This window comes from Mytilus galloprovincialis, chromosome 10 (genome assembly GCF_965363235.1).
Source record: "Mytilus galloprovincialis chromosome 10, xbMytGall1.hap1.1, whole genome shotgun sequence".
Classification (NCBI taxonomy): domain Eukaryota; kingdom Metazoa; phylum Mollusca; class Bivalvia; order Mytilida; family Mytilidae; genus Mytilus; species Mytilus galloprovincialis.
The window spans coordinates 16,119,262-16,129,415 of NC_134847.1; the positions used below are offsets into that span (position 1 = coordinate 16,119,262).

The window sequence follows — 10,154 nt, forward strand, 5'->3', positions numbered from 1 at the left end:
GTTTTTCTTGCACTTTGGTGGTATGAATCCCTGGTCATTGACCCAGTGAGACTACTGTCCAACAAAGTTCAAATGAAGTAGATGCATACCTGCTAACTTTCACGATTTAGGCGTGTACTACACGATTTTGACCCTTTGACACGACTGCACGATCGTGATCGTGAAAAACCCTCTAAACACGATTTTGTGAAAATCTACACGAAAAATATGATTGTTCCCGATTTTGATCTGTGTCTAATGGAATACAATTGTGTTCAGCCAATCAAATTCTATGTTTCTCATGATCAAATTAATCAGCCAATCAAAAAAGTTTTCTCTCAAGAATATTCTAACATCCTAGATTTTGAACTTGTGTTGTATTCCTCTGTTTGTTAAAATCGTGAACATGGCAAATGGTTTTTCACCTGCAAGGAGGTTCTTACATAAGAATAAGAATAAAAGCATGACTGATTGACAAACTTGAATGATGCAGTACTACCATAAAGATAATAAATAGTAGTTTATTCACTAATTTATTGATATTACACTTGATGTAACAAATGTTATAAATTTATGTATTCAATTAAATTACCAAATTAATTAAAGTACAATGTACTATTCTTTATTTTTCACATGGACAAAACAAAAACCCCCCACATGAGGAATCTCTTAAATGAGGGACTTCAAGTTAGTCAAGGGGTCATTTTACTCTTGTAAAAAATAAAATAAAAAAATCATTAAATGTAGATTTTTTAACTTAAAAATGGGAAATTCTATTAACATTATATTCAAAAGAACTTTTCTAAATGAAGGGTCCAATTATTTTGAAAAATAAAGAAGTTATAAGGCCAAGAACATATCAAAATTCTTGAACATGTGTTGACCATATAATACCAGATATATCATATATCATATCATAGATGTATAGTTCTTTGGGAAAAGTTTCTTCAAATATGTGCTCATTTTTACTTAAAGAAAAAAGTGGTTTTTAATGTCTTTACATTGAGGGCTTACCCCTAGGTGTTGTTCCCAACCTGATAAAGGTCCTTCTTTGTGCATAATTTTAAATTGGAAAAGTCAACAATTATTTAATATCCTTACACATGAAATTAATTCCTGGTCTTGCAGCCACATGTTCATCTTTTCTACTGATATATAATAACTAGAATCATGCAAATAAAAATAAACTTAAGAAAAAGGCATGTAAGCTCATCTTACAAATATGACACTTTTTCTAGACCATAAAACAGCACGCGCAAAATAGTCGTCGCAAAGTAATGTAACTATGGTAAGCTTTGAAATTGTTTTCGCGCACTAAAACCCCCATGGGCACTTTCAAAAGTTGGCAGGTATGTAGATGTAAACATTTATAGGCAATTTTACAGACTTTTACAGTGTCAGAGAATAAGTCATATCCTTTAGTCTGCTATGATAGGCACTGACATGAAATTTAATATAATTTATAATCAAGTCAATTGAGAAAAACTAACAGCCTATTTTATAACACATGGAGTATGAAAAAAACATAAACCAAGGACAACCATTGAATTATAGGATCCTGACTTGGGACAGGCACATACATAAAGTAGAGAGGTTAGATTAGTTTGCTAGTGACAAACCCTTGGCAGCTAACCTGGTTTAGTGGTTCAACAGTACAATATATAAGATCAAAATATAAAAAAAATCAGTTAAAAAGGGCTTAACTTGACAAATCAATACAAAGCAGAAATCCACACAATTACAGGCTCATGATTTTGGATACGTGACAGAATGTTGAAGGTTTTAACTTGTTTGTCTGCCTCCAACCCTCCAGCACACTAGGAATAGAATTTACAGCACACCATTATGCCAAACTCCAAATATGATTTGAAAGGGCTTGACTCATGAGCTGGACATAAAGTATAAAAACATCCTTAGCTAGTTTGTGATTTTTCACAAAGGATCATTTGAGATCTTGTCCATCCTCATTTATCCAACAATCTTCCCAGAGACGACTTGGCCAAATAATTCTAATATTCCTTAGAAAACACATTTTGCCCAAAACAATGTCTACATAAAAATTGGAAATATATATAAGAAGATGTGGTATCAGTGCCAATGAGACAACTCTCCATCAAAGTCACAATTTGTTAAAGTAAACCATTATAGGTCAAAGTATAATCTATAACACAGAGCCTTTGGTCACACAGAACAGCAATCTATAAGGTATCACAAACCTATTTTGGAGATAGTGCCCCTGATTGTCCCTGAAATGTATTTTTTAGAAATTTGTCTGATCATTATCTTGATTTCTATTATAGATAGAATAAAGCTGCGTAGTTTTAAGACCAGAACATTGATACCAGTCAAGATTGCCAACTTGTCAATCGACTCTTCTAGGAGTAATGGCCCTTGAATTTCTTGTTTTGCATGCAATAACTATGATGGAGAAAACTAATTAGCACAATAAGATCTCTAGATAAGACATCATGACCGAATTGACCCCTTATAGTTGTCTATTCTTTCATTTCTCTAAAAACTGTTGATTATGAGAAACTAAACCGCAAAAATGTTCAGCATAATAAAAACTAAAAATAAGCGTATATCATCAATTGCCTCCTTATAGACAGAGACATATAGACACATATATTTGTATAAATATCTCTGTTATAGGAGTGAAAATTTCTTTGAAAGACAATTTTATTTACTTTTTTCTGCTTTTTTTGTTAGACATTATAAGACAAACAGAAACTGTAATGAGAACAAAAAAATGTTCGTCACAATAAGATCTACAAATAAGTTAACATGGCTACATTTGTGAATTTATGATTTATACGAAATATGTCCTGGAAATAACCTTTTTATCAATCTTTGCGTTTTTACACAAACTGTGATAGAAAGAAACTGAAAACAGCAAACATTACTTCATCTTCAAATTATTTAATCAACATGACCGAAATCGTCAATTTATACATGTACTGTATAGAGGTTATTGCCCTTTAAAGAGTTTCCTATTTATATTTTGTTAAGTTTGTGCTTTTTAGAGAAATGGCTTATATTATATGTCCCCATTCAAATGCATTGATCGGCCAAAAAAGGGGGGTTTCAACCCCTGGATCCGCCACTGGTATTCATGGCTGAAATAGTCAATCAAAACCTAATCGAATTGTTGACCTTGAAATACATGTTATAGCTATTTGCATTATTTGGTAGAGAACATAAGATATAGAGAGAAACTGTAACAATCAAAAATGTTGAGCAAAATGATATCTACAAATGACAAAACTTGTAAATAATCTGCAGGAGTTGTTACCTTTGAAAGATTATTTTATCCGCCGAGTTTTTGTAAGACAAATCTATCGAGAAAACCTGTAAACGCAAACACGTTTGTATACATAAAAAAGAAGATGTGGTATGATTGCCAATGAGACAACTGTCCACAAGAGACCAAAATGACACAGACATTAACAACTATAGGTCACCGTACGGCCTTCAACAATGAACAAAGCCCATACCGCATAGTCAGCTATACAAGGCCCATTATCAATAACTATCGCTTGAAAGAAGTTTAAAGTCCCTGAAAAAACAATTTTTTTCGCTTTTAATAAAACTTACAAAAAGCAGGGAGAGAACCTGTAAAATCAAAAGATCGTTAGCACAATTAGACAGTTATTGCCCTTGACGGGTGGTTTCAACTTTCTATCCAAACTTACAGATAGAAACAGGTTTTTAATTGGTAAAAAAGGAACAGCATTTTAAAATCAGATATACTTGTTCATCCCAATATTTGATAGTTTACAAAATAAAATTATGTCGGATTACCAGAAAATATTAGACACATAAGCAATCTGAACAAACCAATGTGAATTAAAATAATTATATTCATAAGTGCATCCGAAGTGTTTGTCTGATGGCATTGCTAACACAGTTACTGGCCCCCACTAAACAAGTTTCTAACACGTCTCTGTCTTGCCACGTATCAATCGAAATCGTACCCTGAGAGAAAGGTACAATGTCACTGTGCTTAAACGGCTGTGGGTAACTTAAGTTACCCACAGCCCAAGATGGTGGACTCTAAACTCGTTGATATTTAATTCATACAAAATGTACCTTTTGCGACGTTTTTCATGCACAATGTAAATATTTATAGGATTATTGAATGAAGAAATAACTAACAATTACCATAAATTTGTTAATATTGAGTTCACTAAAGCGCAAGACCAACTTTAAAAAATGCATAAGACGTCCGTAACTTTTTGATCGAAACTAAGCAGACTGTCCGTAACTTTATTTTCAGATGTGGGTAACTTTTGATTTAAAATTTTAAGAACTATAATTTCAACAATTAGAAAATAAATAACATCATATTTGTAACCTTCACGGCCGTTTATACTCATTCACCACCAAATGTGATTTTATTAACGCATCATACTTACACCACAGAGGTTTTATGTGGGGTTTGTGGTACTCGATCCTGGTTATGGTTTGAACTTTTATTAAATGATGTGCGTCGTATCTGCCTGCGGTTTATTTTCACCTCTGTTTCTTTTTATGTGTATTTTGATGAATACTCTTTGACCGTCGGCTCGGTATTTATACATCCCACCAGTAAGTTATAGTGTTTTTTATGGTTTTTTTTTTATTTCTCTTTGTATGTTATCAGGGATCGTGAAACTATTAAATCACCCTGTTGTCTTAGTTATTCATATTTTCATATACTATTTCTAATTGTTACACTATGTTGATTGCTCTATTCCTTTTAAGTCACTGAATTTTAACTATTGTGTCTTTCAGTTTAGTTCAATTTAATGAAATTTAATGCAACTTTCATACAAGTGAAATATGCAGCTAGCTGTAAAACTAGGTTTTATTCATTTTTACAAAATGTCCTTTCTTCAAGTTTTCCCATTTACTGCAAATCTGACTATAAAGTTCGAGCATCGAATGCAACAGGCCACTATAAATTCTAATCGAATCGTAATGTCATTGGACTTAGAATTAAGTGATATTTTTTTTAAATCAATGGAAATGAATGTCTTTTGAATGTAATCGTTTTTGGCTGAACCTTTGATAATTGTCATGTGATTGCGAAATTTTGGTACCCCCCCCCCTCCCCCCCCCCCCAAAAAAATTAATCCCGGATTTACGCATGATCTACTCTTGTCGTTGCTGGCAGAAAATCATTTAGTCCATACACGCCACATGCATGTGTAAAAAATACTTGTGTAGTCTACTTGTTCAAAAGTAAAAATCAACAATGATGTTTCAACAGATTATCTGCAATGGTAGGAAACCACCCTCCGAACAGGGCGATTTTGGTATCCCGACGTTATAAAAAATCAGACCCGAGTTTAACGGATTTATCGTTATTTTTTTCATATTATTCCCAATTTTGTCTTCCATTCTAATTCAAATGAATTATATCATACTAGAGATCTACTTCCTTTCTAATTATGTATTCGATGCAATCTCTATCATAAGTAAAACATTACATCCACGTATGTCGATTCTTTGAAAGTTACGGACATTTCTATTGGTATAATGAAAAAAGTTACGGACAAGTTGTTTTTAAGTTACGGACAGCCTAAGCGTTTTTTCAAATCGTGCTGTGATCGTTTATTTTGTAGAATTTAATCACCTGTTAAGTTTAGGGGTTTCCCTAAACGATTAATACAACTTTTTAATTCAGTGGTTTAATTGATGCATCCATGGTATTGTTATTCTATAGAAGAGAAGTCCCTAACCGACGCAAGGCGGCTCCATCTTGGGCTGTGGGTAACTTAAGTTACCCACAGCCGTTTAAGCACAGTGAATGTATAACTTTTTTGAACCACAATATTAAAAGTTATAACTGTTTTCTAAATCTCTTGTATACATGTTATTTGCTTATGGGTTTGCTCATTGCTAAAGGTCATAAGGTGGTTTATATTTGCTTAAATCAATGACACTTTGTACGGTCAGGGTCGCATCCATACAGCCATTTTAAAAAGGGGTTCCTAACATAGAACAAAGGGAGGTTCCAACTACTTGTCCCCATTCAAATGCATTGATCGTCAAATAGGGGGTGGGTGGATCCCCTTCTTGCATCTGCCACTGCACTGACTCTAATGAATTGTTTTCATTTTCAGTAATACCATATCTCCATATTGTTATGTTCTGTTTATTTGTATGTGAAATAAACCATAAATGAAATAGAAGATATCATGTGTATATCTATTCAACATGTTTAAAAATATTAGATTTTGAAACCAGTAAAAGAGGACCATTCACCACCAAACATGTATGTTCCTGTTCCTTGAGTTTTAATATAAGACTATGCGTAGCTGACATCTGCTCGGGTATGGCGGAAGCTTGTGCATGGTTGCCTACAATTACTTTGCCATTGTGCACAATTTCTGTAACGAAGTTAGTGCCTTCATTAGCTAGTATTGTCCAGGAAAAGTAATATAGATCGTCATATGGGGCTACAAAGTGTCCCTTGGAAGAATCATATCCACTACCAGTATTAGTGACAACTGAATCAAAGACCACTACTCCTTTTACATTTTGTTGTGATTTGGAACTCTTAGCTAGAAATCCAACCATTTTGTTATTGTCTAAAAAATAAAATATTATAATTGTGTTGTGAGAATGAAAATTCAAAGTTCAAATTTTTACAAGAAAGAGTTTATGTAAGTTTTTGTAAGACAAATCTATCGAGAAAACCTGTAAACGCAAACACGTTTGTATATATAAAAAAGAAGATGTGGTATGATTGCCAATGAGACAACTATCCACAAAAGACCAAAATGACACAGACATTAACAACTATAGGTCATCGTACGGCCTTCAACAATGAGTAAAGCCCATACCGCATAGTGAGCTATAAAAGGCCCCGATAAGACAATGTAAAACAATTCAAACGAGAAAACTAACGGCCTTATTTATGTAAAAAAATGAACGAAACTTGAACAATTATGTAACACATAAACAAACGACAATCACTGAATTACAGGCTCCTGACTTGGGACAGGCACATACATAAATAATGTGGCGGGATTAAACATGTTAGCGGGATCCCAATCCTTCCCCTTATAACCTGGGACAGTGGTATAACGGTACAACATAAGAACGAACTATAAAAATCAGTTGAAAAAGGCTTAACTCATCAGATGGACAAAAATACAAGTGGACGTGGCCCGGTACTTATACCTGGTCATTGTACAATTGACTCTGTGCTTAGTAGTAATGGTATATATAACTAATGGCATTGTCTTGTCATTTTATTTTATTTCGGAAAAGATAGAGAAAATATGGATGAACATTTTACATGTTTTGATTGCATTGTGTTAGACATATATTTACTTACTTATGTCCTTTGATCCACAGTCACATCTACCATCAGAACTCTCAACCAACTTTAATTGATATTGGATACTTTTCCATTTGGTTGGCATTTTTAGAACATTGTTTGTGTGCAATGACCGATGCCAAAAGGCCTATCCATGCAATTAATTTGAGTAGACTGAAAACAATAATAAAGAAAAATACTTTATTTTACGTTTAAAATGAGCAAGCTCTATATTCATGATATAAACAAGTTTCTGAATAAAGTAATCAACTCAGTGTGTTATACTAATTACTATACTAGACTTATGTGTTTAAGCCTTGAAAATATTTCTTCCATGCAATATAGTACTTTTAGCAGACTTGCTTGTTTCAATTTGGTTAGTCAAATAAGAAAATGAAACGGTTTACACTTCAATATAAGGACGTAAAACAAACTCAAATTCATATCGAAATACAATATATAACTTGAACTCAAATCAACACTGTCAGGGTTAAAAATGATACAGTCATGACATTATGATTATATTATAAAGTACATTATAATTTATAATAATTTAAGGACAAGGAAATAATAACTGCCAAACTCTCTATCTCAAAATCGCATGAAATAATTTTAAGGAATATGACATTAATAAAGGGAAACAACGTACATTTCTATATATGTTGTGATGTTATACTATTGTTTCAGGTAAGGATGAAGGTTGGTACCTAGTAAAGCATTTAAACCTGCTGCATTTGTTTGCACCTGTCCTAATACAGACACCTGATGTTTAGTAGTTGTCGTTTGTTGATGTGGTTCATAAGTGTTTCTCGTTTTTTATTATAGATTATACCGTTGGTTTTCCGGTTTTAATGGTTTTACACTAGTCATTTTTGGGGCCCTTTATAGCTTGCTGTTATGTGTGAGACAAAGCTCCGTGGTGAAAATCGTACTTTGACCTATCATGGTTTAATTTTACAAATTGTGACTTGGATGGGGAGTTGTCTCCTTGGCACTCATACCACCTCTTCTTATATCTATTGCTGACTACTACCATTAATTGTTTTCATTATTTTATAAATTTCTAAAATTTATTCTTACCGCATGGTTTCTTTATGGTGTTGTTGAACTGTTGAAGTATCAGTTCAGGTTATAAAATTGTATTGTTCATTGTTATATTTTCAGGTAATCTTATATGGTGCCATGTAATATTAAACCTTTGCAGAGACACGCAAATTGCCCATTATTGATATTTAGTAATTCTGTCTAAACTGTGGGTGCCTTTCTTGGAATTTTCATAGTTTTGTTGTTGTTTTTTTTTTTAAAGTCTGTGTCTTCTAAAGTACACATTTAGATAGTTTTATTAATAGTTATAGCATGGGAAAGATAAAAGTCATGCAACTAATCATGCTGAAGATTAAAGTATAAATTTTTAGATAGATGTGTATATGGCTAATATATAAAAAAGAAGATGTGGTATAAGTGCAAGTCACAATGAATTATTCAAAATAGAAAAGATTACAGTTATATCAACTGTTGGCCATTTATATAGAGATCTTTAGTAACGTCTATGCAATGCTGTAGACCCCTGCAGTAGCGGAGGGAGTATCAAATTTTACCCTTGTATGTCCCATTGTTGGTTTCTGTTCTCTAACTTAAGTTTGACACAACCAAATGTTATGAAACTTATACACAATGCTTATTACCACAAAACATTTATCAAATTTGAATTTTGGAGGCATCACTATAACCGTTCAAGAACTTTGTTTTTTTGAATGAAAAAAAACTACTTCTTCTCAAAACTGTAGGCCCCTGCAGTAGCGGAGGGATCATTAAGTATTACTCTTGTCCGTCTGTATGTCCAATGGTTGGTTTGTGTGCTCTAACTTTAGTTTGCCTCAATCAAATAGCATGATACTTTTTAAACAATGCTGATTACCAAATAATACAGATCAAGAAAGAAATTGGGTGCAGTCACTTCTGTTTAAGTTATGCCCCATTATAAACATAAATATTCCATAATTTTTCATTTCTATTCTCTAAATTTAGTATTAAACTTATAGTTACTGTACACAATGCTTATAACCACAAAATACAGATCAAGTTTGAATTTTGGTGGTGGTTTACAAATAGAAAATTGCTGAAACTTTCGTACCTGTTCACTAACTTAAGTTAGCCTCAATCAAATGAGACTCATACACAATACCTATTACCACAAAACTCAGATCAAGTGCAAATTAGGGTAGCGTCACTTTTATCCTTCTTCAGTTATGTCCCTTTATTGTTTTATTTGATATGCAAGCGGGAGCATCATCTGTGTCCCATGGACACATTGACCATTTATTTTGTGAGCGATGAAAGGAAGCTAGCATTTTCTTTTACCTCACGTTCGTCTGAAAAGATGATACTCTCTAAAAAAATGTATATTGCCTCGAAAAAAGTGTTGAAAGTTTAACATTAGATACATTTTTTATACAGATTAGACCGTTGGTTTTTCCGTTTGAATGGTTTTTAATTTACACTTGTAATTTTTGGGGCCCTTTATAGCTTGATGTTCGGTGTGAGCCAAAGCTCCGTGTGGAAGGCCATACCTTGACGTAATATGGTTTACTTTTATAATGTGTTATTTGAATGGAGAGTTGTTTCATTGGCACTCATACCACACCTTCCTATATCTTTTACCCAGAATTTAAAACTTTGTAAAGTGATTTATCCAACCTTTCCAATTTGTACCGAGTATTAGGTTAACAATCCAATCTCCAAGGCAACAGTTCTACAGTCCACATGACTTATCACAAGTCTCCTGGCCATTCCAAATTTACATTAAACTTTGCGGGAAAGTATGTTAAAGCAAGTAGAAGGAATAAAATCACATCTGTGACGTACA

The 10,154-nt window shown here is 33.1% G+C and overlaps 1 long non-coding RNA gene across 1 annotated transcript; it reads right to left on the reverse strand.

Annotated features, from left to right (window-relative positions):
- Positions 1-6,267: 6,267 nt before the first annotated feature.
- Positions 6,268-8,415, reverse strand: LOC143049009 (uncharacterized). Its single transcript, XR_012969991.1, has 3 exons — positions 8,369-8,415; positions 7,307-7,462; positions 6,268-6,554 (listed from the first exon to the last, which is right to left on the reverse strand). It is a non-coding gene; the product is annotated as an uncharacterized LOC143049009 (long non-coding RNA).
- Between the last annotated feature and the right edge of the window lie 1,739 nt (positions 8,416-10,154).